Source organism: Pogonomyrmex barbatus, unplaced genomic scaffold (assembly GCF_055798465.1).
Source record: "Pogonomyrmex barbatus isolate J1 unplaced genomic scaffold, ASM5579846v1 scaffold12, whole genome shotgun sequence".
Lineage (NCBI taxonomy): Eukaryota > Metazoa > Arthropoda > Insecta > Hymenoptera > Formicidae > Pogonomyrmex > Pogonomyrmex barbatus.
Genome location: NW_028297108.1, coordinates 264093 through 281953, shown reverse-complemented (window position 1 = coordinate 281953; position 17861 = coordinate 264093). Strand labels below are relative to the sequence as shown.

The 17861-nt window shown below is 33.1% G+C and overlaps 1 protein-coding gene and 1 pseudogene across 3 annotated transcripts in view; one reads left to right on the top strand and one right to left on the bottom strand.

The window, feature by feature from the left end:
* The window catches only part of LOC105429683 (uncharacterized), a 225220-nt gene that overhangs the window by 41146 nt on the left and 166213 nt on the right, over window positions 1-17861 (top strand). The gene's annotated exons all lie outside the window — the stretch shown is intronic.
* Window positions 8979-9799, bottom strand: LOC148937632 (uncharacterized; annotated as a pseudogene).

The following is a 17861-nucleotide window of genomic DNA, read 5'->3' as shown; positions in this document are numbered from 1 at the left end:
ATCTGCATGGCGAGAAATTAATGAACTACATGAAAAATCTTCTTATTGCAAAATGCTACAATGATACTGACTATTTTTATTTGATACCTCGCGTATCCATGATTGATATCTATTATCAGTAAGCCAAGCTTTTATAAAGCTTCGTTTACGTTTTTTGATTGATTCGTCACACATTTCCATATCAATTTTAAAAGGACAAAAAATCGAAAAAGATAAAAAGAGAAATAGAATATGAATATAATATGAAAATTATATGTATGCGTGTGTCACGGAAAGAGATCAGGATTCTGTTATTTGTTAAAATATTTTACGATCCTAAATCTCTCTCCGTATACGTATATGTGAATATATTTATATATATATATATATATATACACACGTGTGTGTGTGTGTGTGTGTGTGTGTGTGTGTGTGTGTGTGTGTGTGTGTGTGTGTGTGTGTGTGTGTAAATGTATATATGGAAAGTTATGCCTTTTAATCTCGAATATATTCTTCAATATTAAAAAGTTAAGATGGAGATACACGATACACGATGTGATCAAAAGATGGTATACGAAGTTACCGAAAGACAAATGAAATCGCGCATCGTGAGATAAACGTGAGATAATTACAAATAGCGAGATAATTACAAAAAATTATTTCTTCATTTATTACTATAACTAATTCCCAAACAAATATAATTTTATTTACCAATAAATAATTTACATTATCCTCAAAATAATTAATTTTTACATTTAAAATTAAAACTAAGTTTTTCTTAAATTTAACAGTATTATTCCAATAAATTCTTTAAATGAAATTTTATCTAAATACATTTTCCAATATATTTACTATGTTACGACTTCTCTCACTCATATATTAATGAGAATGACGGGCAATTTGTACACATTATGAATCTATTATCAATTAATAAAATTATACTAAATTTAATTAAATTCTTCCTCAATTAATTATTAAAAATTAATATTCGAATAATCTACTAAACTGTAACTCATTTTAAACCCTGTCCAAACTACATTTTGATTTGAATTCAAATTTAATATCAAAAATTGTTTAATTATTAATCTAATAATATAATTTTAAAACAACAATATATAAATTTATAAACAGATTCATCCTATATTGTTTATCCTATCGTGGATTATCAATTTACACAACAAGTTCCTCTAATTAATTATATTTAATATATAATATTTAATTTTATATTTTTTTATTGTGAATATATATATATATATATATATATATTCACAATTATAAAGAATATATTAATATTATTAAACTTATTTAATAAATATAATTGATAATAGTAAAATTAATAGTTGATATGAAAAAGAATATATCAATCGCAAAAATAAATTTAAGTGAATTATGTCAGCACTCTTACCTTTTCATTATTGTTATTTATTGTTAAATGTTTAATGCTTCTTTGATAAATTATTACTAAAAAGAATAATTAATACTTCTTTTAATAAAAATTTATCAAAGAAGCATTAAACATTTAAAAACTAATAACAATAATGAAAAGATAAAAGTGTTAACATAATTTGAATTTCTTTTTGCGATTGATATATTCATATCAGTTATTAGTTTTATTATTATCTATTATTTATTAATATCATAAAAGCTATAGCCTTTTTATATTCAGCAACTTTATATAATAATATATCTAATATTTATTTTATATATTTATTGGTATATATATATATATATATATATATATATATAATATAAATATATATAATATATATATATATATATATATTATTTATTTATATATTTATATATTTATTCAGTTTTTAATAGCTATATATAAATATCTTTATAAGACCACAATAAATTTTTTTTAATATAATAATTACTTTTTGCAAATAAAAAGCGTATATATTGGCAAAGAGCATATTGGATTTTTGTATTTACAAATTTTTATTTTTATTTATGTATGAAAAAAATATATTGTAATAATGTTATTAACTTAATAAAATAAATGTATAAAAGTGTAAAAATAATCGACAATGGCATTGCGCCTCGCATGATTAATTCGTGTCATGTCATGAGACGCCAGCTTCAAATCAACGATACAGCGTTTCTCGAGAAAGAAGAAGACAGCAGTTGTCGGTACTCCTTCTCTACCGTTCGAAGCTGGTCGAAGCGCGGAGCGTACACGGACGAGCGCTCGCGCTAGTGTGTGCCAGCCTATCCTCTCTATGTGCTGTAGCGTGGCTGCAATCGTACATGAAATGGCATCCCTGTCCGCGAGTCGAACGCGCGTTAAGGGGGCAGGGATCGGGTCAGCGTCGGCGACGTTATTACCCTTGCCTGCGCCCGCGCTATCGGTGGTCCGTTTTAGGTCAGAGAACTGAATCTCTTTGATCAGGGATGGACCTAGTGCGATCCTCAGGGAGCCGGGAACGGCGCGGGGTCAAGTTTAGGGTAAAAAAAAAATTATTTAAGACGGAATTCTGATTAACTAATTTAATAATAAATAATAAAAATGAATTACAATGTTCTGTTTGTATACATAAAAAAGAGTTGAGGTATTCGTTACAAAAGAAAAATTTTATACATAAAAATATAGAAAATGACCGCGGACAAAGGAAAATCTGGATTTATATACCCAATTGTTCTAATTGGGGTAAAAAGTTGGTGATCGCGAGCATGTCTATGGGATCGAGTTGCAGGTGTGGCGAGGGATTAGGGTGCGCGGTGCGGAAAGCCTTGATTGGGACGAGGTAGGGAAGAGGATACACGGGAAATATACATAGGAACGGTATCGGTTATTTTGTGTTTGGAGATCTGATCCCAGAATTGCTTGTCGGGTTTAAACTTGCTTTGAATGAAGAAGGTGCCAGGAGGTGGATGGGTGGGAGAGCGAGGAAATTGGCGGATGAGGTTAAAGAACTTCTCCACGTCGAAGTTCTTTGGAGTACACTGGTTTTCGAATTCGGCCGCGGAGCGGAGGGCGGAGGCGTATTGATGCAACGAAATGTTGGCTAGCCCCGGCTCTACTTCTATTAATTGCTCCGCGAGTTCTTCGGCGTGGCAGGTTTCGCGACGAATCCGCTTATTCGATTTCTCCCGACGGTGTCGCAATGCCCGTTTCGTTCGCCCATTCCGGATGGCATTTGTTTGGTTCACTATATAAAAGAAAGTCAGATGAAAGAGAAATTGAGGAATCGAGATAAGGCAGCTTCACCGAATCAATCGGCGGCTTGCCAGGTTGGAATGTTGTGGAATCGGGCGAGACAGCTTCACCGAGTTAATCGGCGGCTTGCCTGGTTAGAAGGTTGTGGAATAGAATGTTGTGGAATCGGGGGAGGCAGCTTCACCGAGTTAATTGGCGGCTTGCCTGGTTAGAAGGTTGTGGAATAGAATGTTGTGAAATCGGGGGAGGCAGCTTCACCGAGTTAATCGGCGGCTTGCTAAGTCGGAGTGTGAAGAAATCGGGGAAGGCAGCTTCACCGAGTTAATCGGCGGCTTGCCAATTTGGAATGTTGGAGTGTTTTGATGAGATAAATAAGTAGAGGTCGCGAACCAAACTGCCAGTTACCGCGGGGAAAAAATGATAAAATTGGACTTACTTTTGTTGTAGCGGCTGCTGGTGATGGTCAAGGAATGCAATGGCTAGGCTGGATCGTTGAATCACACGAAAATATAAAAATCGCGCACAGATTCTAACTGACAATTTCGGGTGGTCCCGACCGTGAATGTAGCGATGAGAAGCAGGAAGAAGAGAGCGATCCGCTCCAAGTCGCGGTTTTTAAAGGGTTCCGAAGGGATGGGAATATCTGAGAGCGTGATGGATTTCCGTGTTGGCTTGTCGAATGATAGTTTAGGAAAATTGTGAATATAGAGGAAGGAGGGGAGCGGTGTTCTGTGAATTGTGGTTGTTTTTATATTTCCAGATTTCCCAGCGAATAGAATTAGCGATAGAATTAGTTAATAAAAATGTTCCCACTAGTTCACACCCTCAATCGTTCATTGGTGTGCCCGCCAACGGCCACTAATCGTTTCTTCTTGACTGGCTTTTTTTTGTGTTTCCCCACCAATTTGGGGAGTGTCACCCTCGAACGATCCAACGTGTTTCTTATCCGTTAGGAATTTGTTTTTGTTAATATTAATTTTTATCGGTAAGTCATAAACTTGTCGGCGCCGACAAGGCTGTTTACCAAGAATTTTTTTGATAGTGAGACATATCTCGAGAGAAAGTTTGTTTATTTAGGGTTTCTTTAGATCGTTCGAAGTGCTCCGTTTATGGCTTAGCAGCCGTTAATTTTTTTCTTCCCGAAAGAGAAGAATTCGTGAAGTCCCCCGGACATAACAGTATTAAAACATTAAGTTAAATAAATACTAATAATAATGGTAAATAATAATAATAGCAATAAGTTTAAATAAATAATATACAATATCTATAACATCGCATCTGCACGAGACTTTATTTTGTTTTAATGTGCACATATTACACTTGTTACAAAGATAAATGTGTAAAAAATATAATAAAAAATAAAATTAAAAAATATAAAAAATACAAAAAAGTACAAAAAAAAAATACAAAAATACAAAAAAATATAATAATAAAATTTTTTATTTTTCTAATTTTTCTATCTTTTATTATATCTATTCTTTATTATTTTTTAATTATATTATAGAAATATAACTCTTTCTAATAACAGATATAATTTCCATTCTTTTTTAATATAACGAACATTGTATAACGAACATTGTCAATGTTATTAATATAATGCTTACAACTGTAAGCGCTATATCGAAGTTACGAGAAGCGTAGCCTATATCGTAAAGCGCGATCATTTCGATGGTCAGAAATCAGAATCGCCGAACGAGCAGGCTAGTTGTGAGAATAAAGAGCGAAAGAATCAGGATTAGGTTTGCTAGCCTCGTCTATTATCCGACGGCGGCCGAACTTCCGAACTCTCACGGACATGCTTTCTCCTTGTGTGCGGCATCCCCACTCCCTGACTCTTGTCTTGAATCTAGCATCACTGATCAGGACCAGATCCAATCGTGCGATCCGACCTGACACCGACCTGACCAGTACCTACTACTTCTCGGGGCCAAAGTTTCGCTTGGCTCTGCCGGGTTTCACCGGCTTTCTCTACCTTCGGACTGAGGTTTCACTCAGCTCTGTCGGGTTTTGCCGACTCCTGTCACCACTCCTCGGGCTAAGATTTCGCTTAGCTCTGTCGGGTTTCGCCGACTCCTATCACCGCTCCTCGAGCTAAGGTTTCGCTTAGCTCTGTCAGGTTTCGCCGACTCCTGTCATCGTTCCTCGGATTAAGGTTTTGCTTAGCTCTGTCGGGTTTCGCCGACACCTCCTGTCACCACACCGCGAATTGAGGTTTCGCTCAGTCCCACTGGGTTTCGTCGGTTTCCGTTGCGAAGGCAGGGCTCGACGTGGCACTCAGCCCTGCCCGCAATACCTAGTCGTCCCGCCTGACATTAGCTTGTAAGTGCATGCGATAGAGATTAAGTCCGCTAGTTATAAGCCGGTAATTCTAAGATTTTTAGCTGTAACCGCGTCGTAATAACTAAGCCGTCATTGATCGCACGCCGCACCTGTCTAGCGCTTTGCGTCAACCGCTTTGCGTCTCCGCTTTGTATCTCACCTCCTGCTGCGGCTATACTGCGACATCTCCTGCACTCTGTATCTATCTTTCTCTAAATAAACTATCTTTTTCGCTTCAATCTGTGTTCTCGTAAGCTTGAGTCTCCCCTCCTCTCGAACCCGGACACCGACGAGCCGATCCGAGTGTCGAGCGAGGTGACCGCGTCACAAATAATAAATTGCTCATTAGACAATTCAAAAGAGATGTTTCTAATATGGAAAATTTCTCTTCGTTGTTCTACTATTTCAACATTTTCTGATTAGAGATGCGCACGAGACGAGACGAGATAAGATTTTTGCAATTTTGAACTCGATTTTAAAATAATCTCGAAATATGCATATCGATCTCGCATTTTCGAGAATCTTAAATATATGATCTCAATCTCGATCTCGAATCTCGACGAGATCTTGACGAAATCTTAGCGAGATTAGCGAATGCAAAAAATTTCAATCTGATGTCCTATAGTGGTACATAAAGTATATTCATTGTCCTAAGAATGAGAGATTTACAGTACGCTACTAAGTACCTACTATATAATAAAACATGGTGGAAGACTTATGGTATAGGGATTCTCAAGCGAGCAGTACGTGTGCTCGTGTACGTATGCTCGCGCCGATTCGCGTCATTTCGATTAGGGATGGGCGATGAAAAAAAATCGATGCTAAGTTAATCGATGTTTGAATAGAACGATATTGATTAATCAATTATTCACAAAAAAATCGATGAATCAACTACTTTTTTTAAAGGAGCATTTTCTAAGGAATTTAATAGGAATGCTGAGAAGTTAATGATTTTATAGAAAAATAATACAAATTAATGAATATAATTCATTTTATTTCTTTTTGTTAAAAACATTTCCTAGTAGAGACAGATTTCTGAAATGCTGCGATACACTTTCCAGTTTTTGGATGTTGCTGTCACTATAAATAATTTTTAGAAATTATTACCCCGATAGCAAAACCTGCAGAAACAGATTTTGAGCAGAACTTGCTATCAATATTTGACGACAAAAAGGCAACAAATTGCACACAGAGTTTGTAATATCAAACGATGTGAGCAAACTGCCTTCAAAAATAGGACAAAATCTGCTGATATGCTATGCCAGCAGATTGCTAGCAAAAACCGAGCATAGCCTGTTAGCAACGTTTGATGGCAAAAAGGCAATAAATTGAATACAGAGTCTGTAATATCAGACGATATAAGCAAACTGTCCTCAAAAATATGACAAAGCTTGCTGACATGCTATGCCAGCAGATTGTTCGCAAAAATCGAACAGAACCTGCTGATACGCTGTGCCAATAGATTGACAGCAAAAATCGAGTAGAGCCTGTCATTACGCTGTTATTATTTTAAGTTGACATCCTTTTAAATGCCATTCTAACCCTCTCTCTCTCTCTCTCTCTCTCTCTCTCTCTCTCTCTCTCTCCTTCCCATATATATATATATATATATATGTAAAATTATTACTTTATGCATATTTTATATATATATATATAAAATTCTTAGCTACAAATTTATTAATTATTTTTCTTTATAACTATACGTGTCTATAATTATGTTTTTCTTTTTGTTTTAAGACTTTTTTCTTTTTCAAAGTTATTATATGGTTTGATTGTACTGTACAACAAATGTATTATATTTCTTTTATATAAATAGATGTATTTAATAATTGCCATATATTATCCATATATTATTATTGCCATATATTACCTTTCTATCACCCACCTGTTCTGTTACTTTATATATCTACATCTCTTTATTGCAACCTAAACTAACAATAAAGCTATTAAAAATCTCTCTATAACCCAATTCAATATAAAATCTTAATTATTATTTCAATCCTTATTAACTAATAACCCTTTAATCCTTTAACATTAATTTAACTATTAAATTTCATATAAATTTTATAATAAATCTATAAATCTTTTTATTGTAAATAAAATATTTTTATTTTAAACTAAATTAATAATTATTCAAATCTTCTATAACTACATAAATTTTCGAATCAAGATCTTTTTACAATTTATCTTACAAAAATAATTAAGTCCTTTATATTGAAAATAAATAATTTCATTCTAATTTATAATAAATATAAAAAAATCTTTTCATGCGATCTAACAAATAAGAATAATTAATAAATTAATAAATCAATAAATCAAATTAAATCAATTTCTTACATTCTTTTATCATATAATCATTAGTTTATTTAACAACAGTTTTTAAAAATTTATTTAAAATAATATTTTATATCTTAAATAATTTATATCTTTTAAAATAATTATATATATATAAATATTTCATTTATTATATAAAAATTATCTTAATTCTAATTTAATTCTTTTATAAAATATGTTAGTGAAAATGATGAAATCTTAATGGAAAAAAAAAATATTGAAATTTAATTATAATATATATATTATTGATATGATATGTTAATTAAAAATGATTCTTTAATAGCGGCGTATCCGGTGGATTGTCCGATTCTTAAAAGACCCCTAGGTTCCATATCTGAAATCATTAATCAGATTGATATTTACTATATTTACATGGCGACGTTAATCCGATTTAGTAACAATCGTAGTTAATGAAATCTTGTGTTAGATTGATTCATTCACATTCTTTTAAATCTAAGATTGTGATTTAATTAAATACAAGAAATCATTACGATTGTTACTAAACCGACTTAATGAAATGACTGCGATTGTCAGTTTTCACATTTCCGGCATGTGAAAATAAATGTTTACATGGCACTGAAGTTGAAATAACGCTCAGATATTGCAATGCTAATTTAAATAATGTTGCAAACATATGTTTCAATGATTTCCAATGGCATTTTCTGATGGCATGTTTGATACAAATATTGTTTTAATTCCAAATTCAAATTTTTCTGAATCTGTATCAATCATCTCTCTATTCTTTATCACAAGATTATTATGAAAACGCCACAAACTTGGAGTTGAATTTTTCACATTATTAATATCTTGATCGTTTTCTTTTGCCTTTCTTTTTTCATAGCCAGAGATCTTTCTCAGCTGACTATCAACATCTTGGATTGGTTTTGAAGCTGTTAAAACAGTTTTAAAATGCAATCTTTTGAAGCGAGGATCTAAAATTGTAGAGATAACCAAAATTCGAGTCGATTCTAAATATTGAAATTTATTATTGATCTGATTGAGCAACTTCGCCTGAAATTCGTTGCCAATTTCTATTGTAATCAGGCAATCAGTAATAGTTACTGTCATGCAATGAATAATTGGAATAATGACGCTGCAAGTGGGATAGTTTTCCTCGCTTATCTCAGTAATTACACTTGCAACAGAACTCATCAACGCTACTAAAGCTTTTAGAACTAAAGTCTTAGAACTTAGAAGTTTTAGAACTTTCAGTTCTTGAGAACATATCTAGCATATTGATACATTTCGATATTACTGGATAAACATATTCTTCTAATGCCAAAAAACGATCTAACATGTAATAAGTTGTGTTCCATCGCGTTTCAACATCTTGAATAAATTTCAGGATTATTCCCTCGGTTTTCCCATCACGTTTCTGCAATCTTTTCAATTCATCAGATGACAATACTGTGTCTAATGAGTTTCACAATCTTTTTTACTTTAGTTATAATTTCCATGGCAGATTGGACGGACTGTAATGCGGCACCAAATGGGATAAAATGTGCGCGAAACAAGCTAATTGTTTACTATTTCCAATTAATTTGGTAACTGCGCTTTTAATATTTGCTGCACTATCGTTAACCACAGCCATGCTTATTTGAGTCCACATGGAAATTCTCCAGAACTTTTAATAAAGAATGATAAGTAATCACTAGTATGATTTTTATTCAATGGCAAAACTCCCAAACATCCATTTCTTATCTCATAATCAGCTGACAGATAATGTATGGTTACACCAAGATAACTCTGATTAGTAACATCAATTCAGTTGTCACATGTTAAAGTGATGACGCTTCTTTAATTTTTTCTTTGAATTGTTCTTTCATTTTATATTTTGCTTCTAGCATGTTTGTAATAGTCTTCCTGCTTGGAATATTATATAAGGGAATTGTAGTTTTCATGAGCATCTTAAATCCTTTTGTTTCTACAGTAAACAATGATAACTTGTCGACGGCAATCATGTACATAATAGACAATGTTATTTTATCTACAATCTATTCACCCTTTGAGAACATATTTAAAATTGTGGAATATACAGGGTGTCCCACAACTCGCGACCGAAATTTTTATGACATATTTCTGACTTAAAAATAAGATGAAAATTCTAATACGAAAATACCGAGGCTATAATAGTTTTTAAATTAATAGCGATTAAAGTCAACTAATCATAGAGCTAATTTCGCGTTCAGACATGATGATAACAAGTGATAAAGGTATTACCATGAGGACCCTCTTAACGTCAATCGAGATTATTATACAAATATATTGATATAATATTCTATTATATTTTTATTGAGAAATTATTTTTGCTTTTTTACAAAACCTATTTGTATATTACATACGTATAATTAATACCGGAACATATCACAAAATATCAATATTAATTCAACGAGATATTACGACATGTGTTAAGTATCGATATAAATAACGATGAAATACAATGATAATGAAATATTTTATTAATTAGATCATATCTAAGCATAGAAAATAAGTACACTGCCTATGCGTTGTATTTAATCGTAATCATATAATGAAATATCAAAATTTGACATATCATACGAGAGAGGTTGTCTATGATATGTCAAATTTTGACATTTCGTTATTAAGTTAAACATTAAGTTAAACTAATTTATATTGACAATAACGTATAATGAAGGATTCACAACGCGTCCGATATCCAACAAAAGAAAATATTTTCTAGAGACAAAATGTGCTATCTAGATACCCTAAAAAGTGAAATATTTATTGGATATCAGTTTATATATATAATTTATATATATATATATAAGAATTTTTAATTATTATTTAATTAATTATTATAATTAATCAGTATAAATAAAACATTTTTAAAATTAAACAATTGCCGTTAAAATTGGAAAATAATAGAGTATTTGACACAGCAAGATATATAGTTAAATCTATGATAATCACGTACGTTCGAAACGGAGAGAAATATAATAATTCTGATATTGTTTGTCTATTAAACTTATTGTAATCTTAAACAAATATACGTATTTTTAAAAAAAGCTTTGTGGAGGAAGATTTAATATTTGAAAAAAAAATATATAAAATATTATAAGGAGAATATAAAAATAAAAGAAATTAATTTGTACAAATAAGATAAACGTCTCTAAAAGTGATTAAACATGTATCTATGTCTAAACATTTACACAAAAATTTATTATTAAACTCAAATGCTTTTTTATTATAATATTATATAAATATTTTTTATTATAAATATTATAAGAATTTCATTGTAATTATTAAATTTTAATTAAGGAAAAAAGAGCGGAAAGAGAGGGGATAATAGAGGGAGGAGTGAGAGTGGAGAGGGAAAGATGGAAGATAATAGGAGTATATGTGAAAGAGAACATAGATGAAGTCCTGAGGAACATGGAAAAATGGAAGAGAAGGAGGGAATTAATGTCTTAATTGAAGGGGATTTTGCTGGACAGGGAGAGAGGAGGGGGCAAAGAAAAGAGAGGAGGACTATAGGTCAGGAGAGAGGGAAAGTAGAAACTCAAAGGACGGAAAGATGAACAGAGACGGGAGGAAGCTGGTAGAAAAGATTGAAGAGAGAAGATGGAGCATATGGAATGGTAACATATTAGATGATGAAGAGGGGGAGTATACTCTTACAGGGGGTAAAGGTAACACAGTAATAGATTACGTAATAGGAGATGAGGAAGCAAGGGGAAGAATAAAAAAAAATGAAAATAGGAGATAGAATTGACTCGGACCACCACTCGTTAGAATTATGGGTGGAGGGGAAGACATATAGAAGAAGGAAGAAAATCAAGGAGCAAAAAATAAGAAAGATAGTATGGGACAGTGAAGGAAGAGAGAGATTTAGAAAGAATCTAAGAATAGAAAGGAAGGAAAGAAAAGAAATGAATGAGGAGTGGAAGGAAATGGAAAAGGACATAAAGAGGGCTTTAAAGGTAATTGAAGAGGAGCAGAAAAAAAGTAAGAGGAAAAGAATAGGCTAGTGGGACAATGAATGCAGAGATAAGAAAAAAGAAGTAAGGAAAGAACTAAGAAAAGGGAGACGGATGAATAGAGAGGGAGAGAAATATAGAGAAAGGAAAAAAGAATATAGAGAATTATGTGAGCAGAAGAAAAGAGAGGAGACAGAGAGATGGATGAGGGAAACGGAACAGACAAAGAGGGAGGGAGAAGTTTAGGAAATTGTGAATAGGGGAGAAGGAAAAGGAAAACAGTAGATGACAGGATAGAAGAAGGAGAATGAAAGGAGCACTTTATGAGATTATTAGGAGGAATGGAACGTAGAGTAAGAGAAGGAGATGGAGAGGAAAAAGAAATAAGCAAGGAAGAAATTAAGGAGGCGATAAGAAAAATCAAAGATGGGAAAGCGGCAGGAGGGAACGATGTACCAGGAGAAGTGTGAAAATATGGAGGAGAAGAATTAATGGAATGGACAAGAGAGTTTTGCAACAGAATTTGGAAAGGGGTGGCCGGAAGATTGGAAAAAAGGAGTGATAATACCAATAATTAAAAAAAAAGAAGGAAAGAAGGCAGAGGACTACAGGGAGTTACACTTATGGCGGTAATGTATGAGATATATGTAATGGTATTGGCGGAAAGATTAAGAACAGAATGCGAAGAGAAGAAGGTGATTTCACAGAATCAGACAGGATTTAGGAAAGGAACGGTGGATAACATATACGTGGTAAACTACATGATAAACAGACAACTGGGAAAAGGAAAAAAGCGGTGGCACTGTTTGTGGATATGAAAGCGGTGTTCGACTCGGTGGACAGAAGAATATTATACAAAACAATGAGAGAAAGAGGAATCAGAGAGGAGCTAATAGAAAGGGTTAGGGAGGTATTAAGGGAGACAAAAAGTAGAATGAAAGTTGGAGGGGAGATGGGAGAAAATTTTTGGACAGCAAGGGGAGTAAGGCAGGGATGTCCAATGAGTTCGATGCTATTTAGTATAGTGATCTGGAGTTATAAATGGAAAACAATTCTATAAAGGAATATTATATCGAGCAAAAAAGGGCATTGTTATTATACAATTTTCATAGAGATTTCATTGACTTTTAAGCAAAAGAAAGAATTATATCATCTAAAATATATTCATTGGATTAAAAACAATGTTATGAATAGGTATTAATATTTTAATTTACTGAATAGTTGAATTTAATAATTGAATCTATATGAAATGTGAAGCATTTTTCTTAAGAGGTGATTTATTGAAGGAATTTGTTGAAAATGATGTATGACAAACTGAAAAAAAAGGAAAAATATAAAATATTTTTCTAAGTCTTGTAATAAATATCATTGATATTTATCAAATTAATTATAATATACTTCACATTAAATATTTAAAAATTTTATTTGTGAAGAAAACTAAAATTTTTTAATTTTATCTGCTAAGCTGATTGTGAGACTTAGAAATTGATTTGTCCTTCTTATTTCCATTCATTAATTTGTCCTTCTTATTTCCATTTATTAATTTGTCCTGATTGTTCGTTTTTGCATTTTTCTGAACATTTCCTGTCTTTATCTTTAATCTCCTTTTCTCTTGCATAAGTTTGATCAACAAGTTTAATTTTATCATTGACATTTTTAATATTTTCTGATACCTGAGACTTATGTGAAACATCTGGATAAAAAAGAACATGGAACGATAAAAAAATGCATTGCAGCATGAAAAAATATTAATACTATTAAGATTGTAGAAAAAAAGTTTATCACTAATGCAAATTATCCCATACAACACATTCTATCCAACGGACGTTGCATATGTCGTATAGATATCGTCACATCTATGCAACATTCTTCGGATAAGGTATGCTGTGTGGAAACGATAATCATGTACAAATATTGTAAAGAAGATGATTGAAATAGTTCAGTTCACAATAATTTGATATATTAAACAAATAAAAGAGTGCCTTACTTTGCATCTGTTTTGCATTAATTTCATCGATACTTTTTTCATCTGTATCACTGTAATATGACATAAATGATGATTAGTTTCATTATTGTCTTCATTTCCTATAATATCACAGAAAAATAAGGAAGTATTAAAGTAAAAATATAGCATTACACGTGTTATGAAGAACAAATGAAAGAAAAAAATCATACAAATAAGAGTCAGTTATATAAATTATGTAGAATACAAAATCTATTCAGAAAAAATGATTGTTTAAAATGAAAACAAAATAATCCAAACTCTGTACATAAACAAGTTTATAAACACGCAAATGATTTTCCAATTAAAAATGATTATAAATTTATATATTACATATGAATAAATAGTAATATATATCATGTGTTACGTCCAGCCCGAGGTAAATATTTTTTTTTAAAATGGATGGGGCTTAGAAGGACGCTCCAAATACCCTCTCGCAGGTGGCCGCGCTGAGGCGTCCCTACGAGTCGGACACACTGTGCAGAGCCACGAGTGCGAGTCAACGTCTTGAAAAAGACGCTATGACTTCGACTGCGTGACGTGCGTCCGTCGGTCCGTAATTTAGGCAAGAGAATTTAATCTCTTTTGCCAGGGACAGGACCATGCGCGAATCTTGGGATAACGAGGAATGAAAGAGGGAGCAAATAACTAAACGATAAATAATTTAAATTTTACATGTAATTAATAATTTTAAAACGATTACAAGGTTAGGTAGCTAGGTACAAGATCGTATCATTATTTCTTGCGTTGAAATATATTTACTAATGATATATTTACATTTGAAAAAAAAATAATAAAACAAGAAGGGTGTTACGTACAGAAATTCGTGTAATATAAATGTTCTAAAAATTGACGGATGTATTGTTTGGTTTCTGTGTACAAATTCTATTAGTTTAGTATTTTTAATCTGTTATTAATCTATTTAAATTTGTATTTTGTTGTCTGTGTGGTTGTTTCTGAGAGGAGGTCGGGTTTTCGATAGTAAGGTCTAGAGGAGGAGGGGAAGGAGTCCGGAGTTCGCAGAACTCGTCCAAGGATTTCTGGGTACGGAAATCTGGATATATCTGGAGATCACGGCGCTCTGGGAAGAGTACACTGAAATCTGGGGGTGATCCAGGTTCAGATGGTTTGATCGGGGAATAGAACGGAGGAGATATGTATAAATAATGGGATCTCCTACTGGAACAACTCGTGGTTTCTTTATGTGTCAAAACCTCGGATGTCCTAAGCGAAGGATAGTTCCCTGATTGACGAGCTCGCTTGTTGCGACGGTAACGGAGCCTCTTCAGGGCTCGTCTCTGAGCGTCGGAAAGAGTGGATGATGCCAGCTTTCACTAGAAGAAATGGATTTGGAATATGAAGGAAATGTCATTAGTCGTGAACCTTAAGGCTATCTCTGAAATATTTCAGGAAACCGAGAGATCCGACAGAGGAGAGAAATTAAAAAGGAAAAGAGAAAATTGTAAGAGAGGAGAGAAAAAGGAAAAGAATAGATTTCCCGAATTACTCGGCAGCCATGAACTTGCTGAGTGCTCCGCAACGCATAGGGAGTCCGAGAGGTTCGACGGCTGAAGCCAACAGAGAAGAAGCAAATTTTGCCGAATTATTCGGCGGCCATGAACTTGCTGAGTGCTCCGCAACGCATAGGGAGCCCGAGAGGTCCGACGGCCCAAGCAAAGAAAGAAAGAGAAAAGAAAAAGAAAAAGGGAGTAGAAGTGTAAGGAGAACGGCAGAGGATAGAAAGGATGTAAGGGAAGAATGAGAAAGTATAAGGAGAAGAGACCCGAAAATTATTATTAGGGAATTTTTCTATGTGTAATTAAACTTACTTTTACTCTGGAGACTTGGGACCTGCGAGATGATGAAGGCGGTAACGGTGTCGCCAGGAAACTTGGTCACTTGTATTTGTTGATTATTTTCGATTGACACCGATTGAATTATCGACAACTGATAAACTGAAAATGTTCTGACCGCGTGAAAAAAGGACGTAGCAGTGAGTGTTCCTCAAAGGCTCTTAAAGGCACTATATATATATATATATATATATATATATATATATATATATATATATGATTTCGTTGAGGAAAACATCTGTACACGTGTTGTTTTTCCGCGATTAGGATAATAGGGATTATCCGCTTAGCCAAATTCTTAGTAACCGATTCCTGGAAGAGATCAGTTGCGAAAACGTCGCGATCGTAACAGAACATGTGTCATCCGTTTATCTGCTTAACTAAATTCTAATAACTGATATCCGAAAGAGAAGAATCGTGCAGTCGTCACGACGTAACACATGCTTATAATATAAAAGAGAATTTAAAAGAGAATTAACTTAAGCATATAACTTAAAAAAGAACTAACTACTTATTTTTAAGTTTGTTATAATTGGCGTTTTCAATTCAACATTAGTAGTTGAATCAACATCTGAATCATCAATATCAGCATTATTATTTTTGTGTCGATTCAAGAGCCCCGTCTTGAAAGAGAGACTATATCTTTGAGTAACAAATTGTTGACGCTTAATAGAATTATCCCTATCAGACTGTGACAAGTCTGAAACATCTAAGGCCTTTTCCATCTTTTTTTTAGCTTTTCTTACAGATTCTAAATAATACAATAAAATTACGAATTAGAAAAACATAATAATGAAACATAGTATATGAAAGAGTGAATAAGGATAAAAATTTACATAGATTTGTAAGCAAAATCTATATGCTTCTTTGAATATATATTACGTATTGAAAATAGCTAATAGTATCCATATTATTCTATTTTATTTCCCATATTTCCCATTTTTGTTGACATAACAAAACGAAATAAACAATAAAATAGAATAAAAACCAAATTATAATTTTGTAATTTTTATTATTTGTAATATAAAACACACACGCAAACGTATGCACACACCACACACACACACACACACACACACACACACACACACATACACACACACACACACACACACACACACACACACACACTCACACATTTACTCACTCACTCACTCACATACATATAATACTGCTAAAGTTTTAAAATTTTAACATTTTTATAAGTGGTCTAAGTATCAGTCAGTCTTGTCTTTTTTTTCCAGATAATCACTTAATTTAGATTCATTTTTAGGCCACTTGCATATGCTTGTGGTATATACCAGCAAATCTAATTTCTTTATCATCTTCTGCATATTTTAATATAAATATTTTCTAGCTATTTAGTACAAGCTGGTACTGCATAAATAGTTGGCTTAGATACGTATACAGGCAATTCTAGTACAGCATACTGCAACAAAATATAAATATTAGTAAATATAATATTACGTCCGAGGTTCTAGAGGAGAGATAATATTTTCGGTCAGGAGGAGGAGAACTCGGGTGGACGCACGGAACCTTTGTTGCTCTCACAGATCGAGGTCGTGGGGTCGATTCGCGAGTCGAACGCGCTCTAAGAGGAATCGGGTCAGCGTTGGTGACGTTATAACCCTTACCTGCGCCAGCGCGATCAGTAGTCCGTTTTAGGTCAGAGAACCGAATCTCTTTAACCAAGAATGCGAGGGAGCCGTGAATGGTTCGGGATCAAGTTTTCTTTTAGTAAATAAATAGAGACGGAATTCGGATTAACTATGATTTAATAATAATTTAAAAAAAAAAAAAAGAAGAAGAAGGAAATATAACATCTTAATCCTACGATCCTAGTAGCGCAAATGTTAGAAGATGTTAGAAATGTTAGAGTTACGTTTGAATATGGAAAGTTTTGTTTACAAAATTTTCATACATAGAACTTCAAATAATAGAAAAATTCAGTACAACCTTTCGTTACAACAACTTATATAAATAAAAAAAAAAATCCGATATCTATATTCCCAATTGTTCTAATAATATTGTTCTAAAAAGTTGCTTATTGCGAGCATGTCAACGGGATCGGGACGCATGTGTGGCGGAGGATTAGGATGAGCGCTACGGAAAGCTTTCACAGGGACAAGGTAAGGAAGAGGGTCACGGGAAATGTACATTGGGATATTATTGTGAACTTAGTATTTTGAGATTTGATCCCAAAACTGGTTATCGGATTTAAACTTTCTTTTAATGTAAAAAGCTCCCGGTGGTGGATGGGTGGGAGAGCGGGG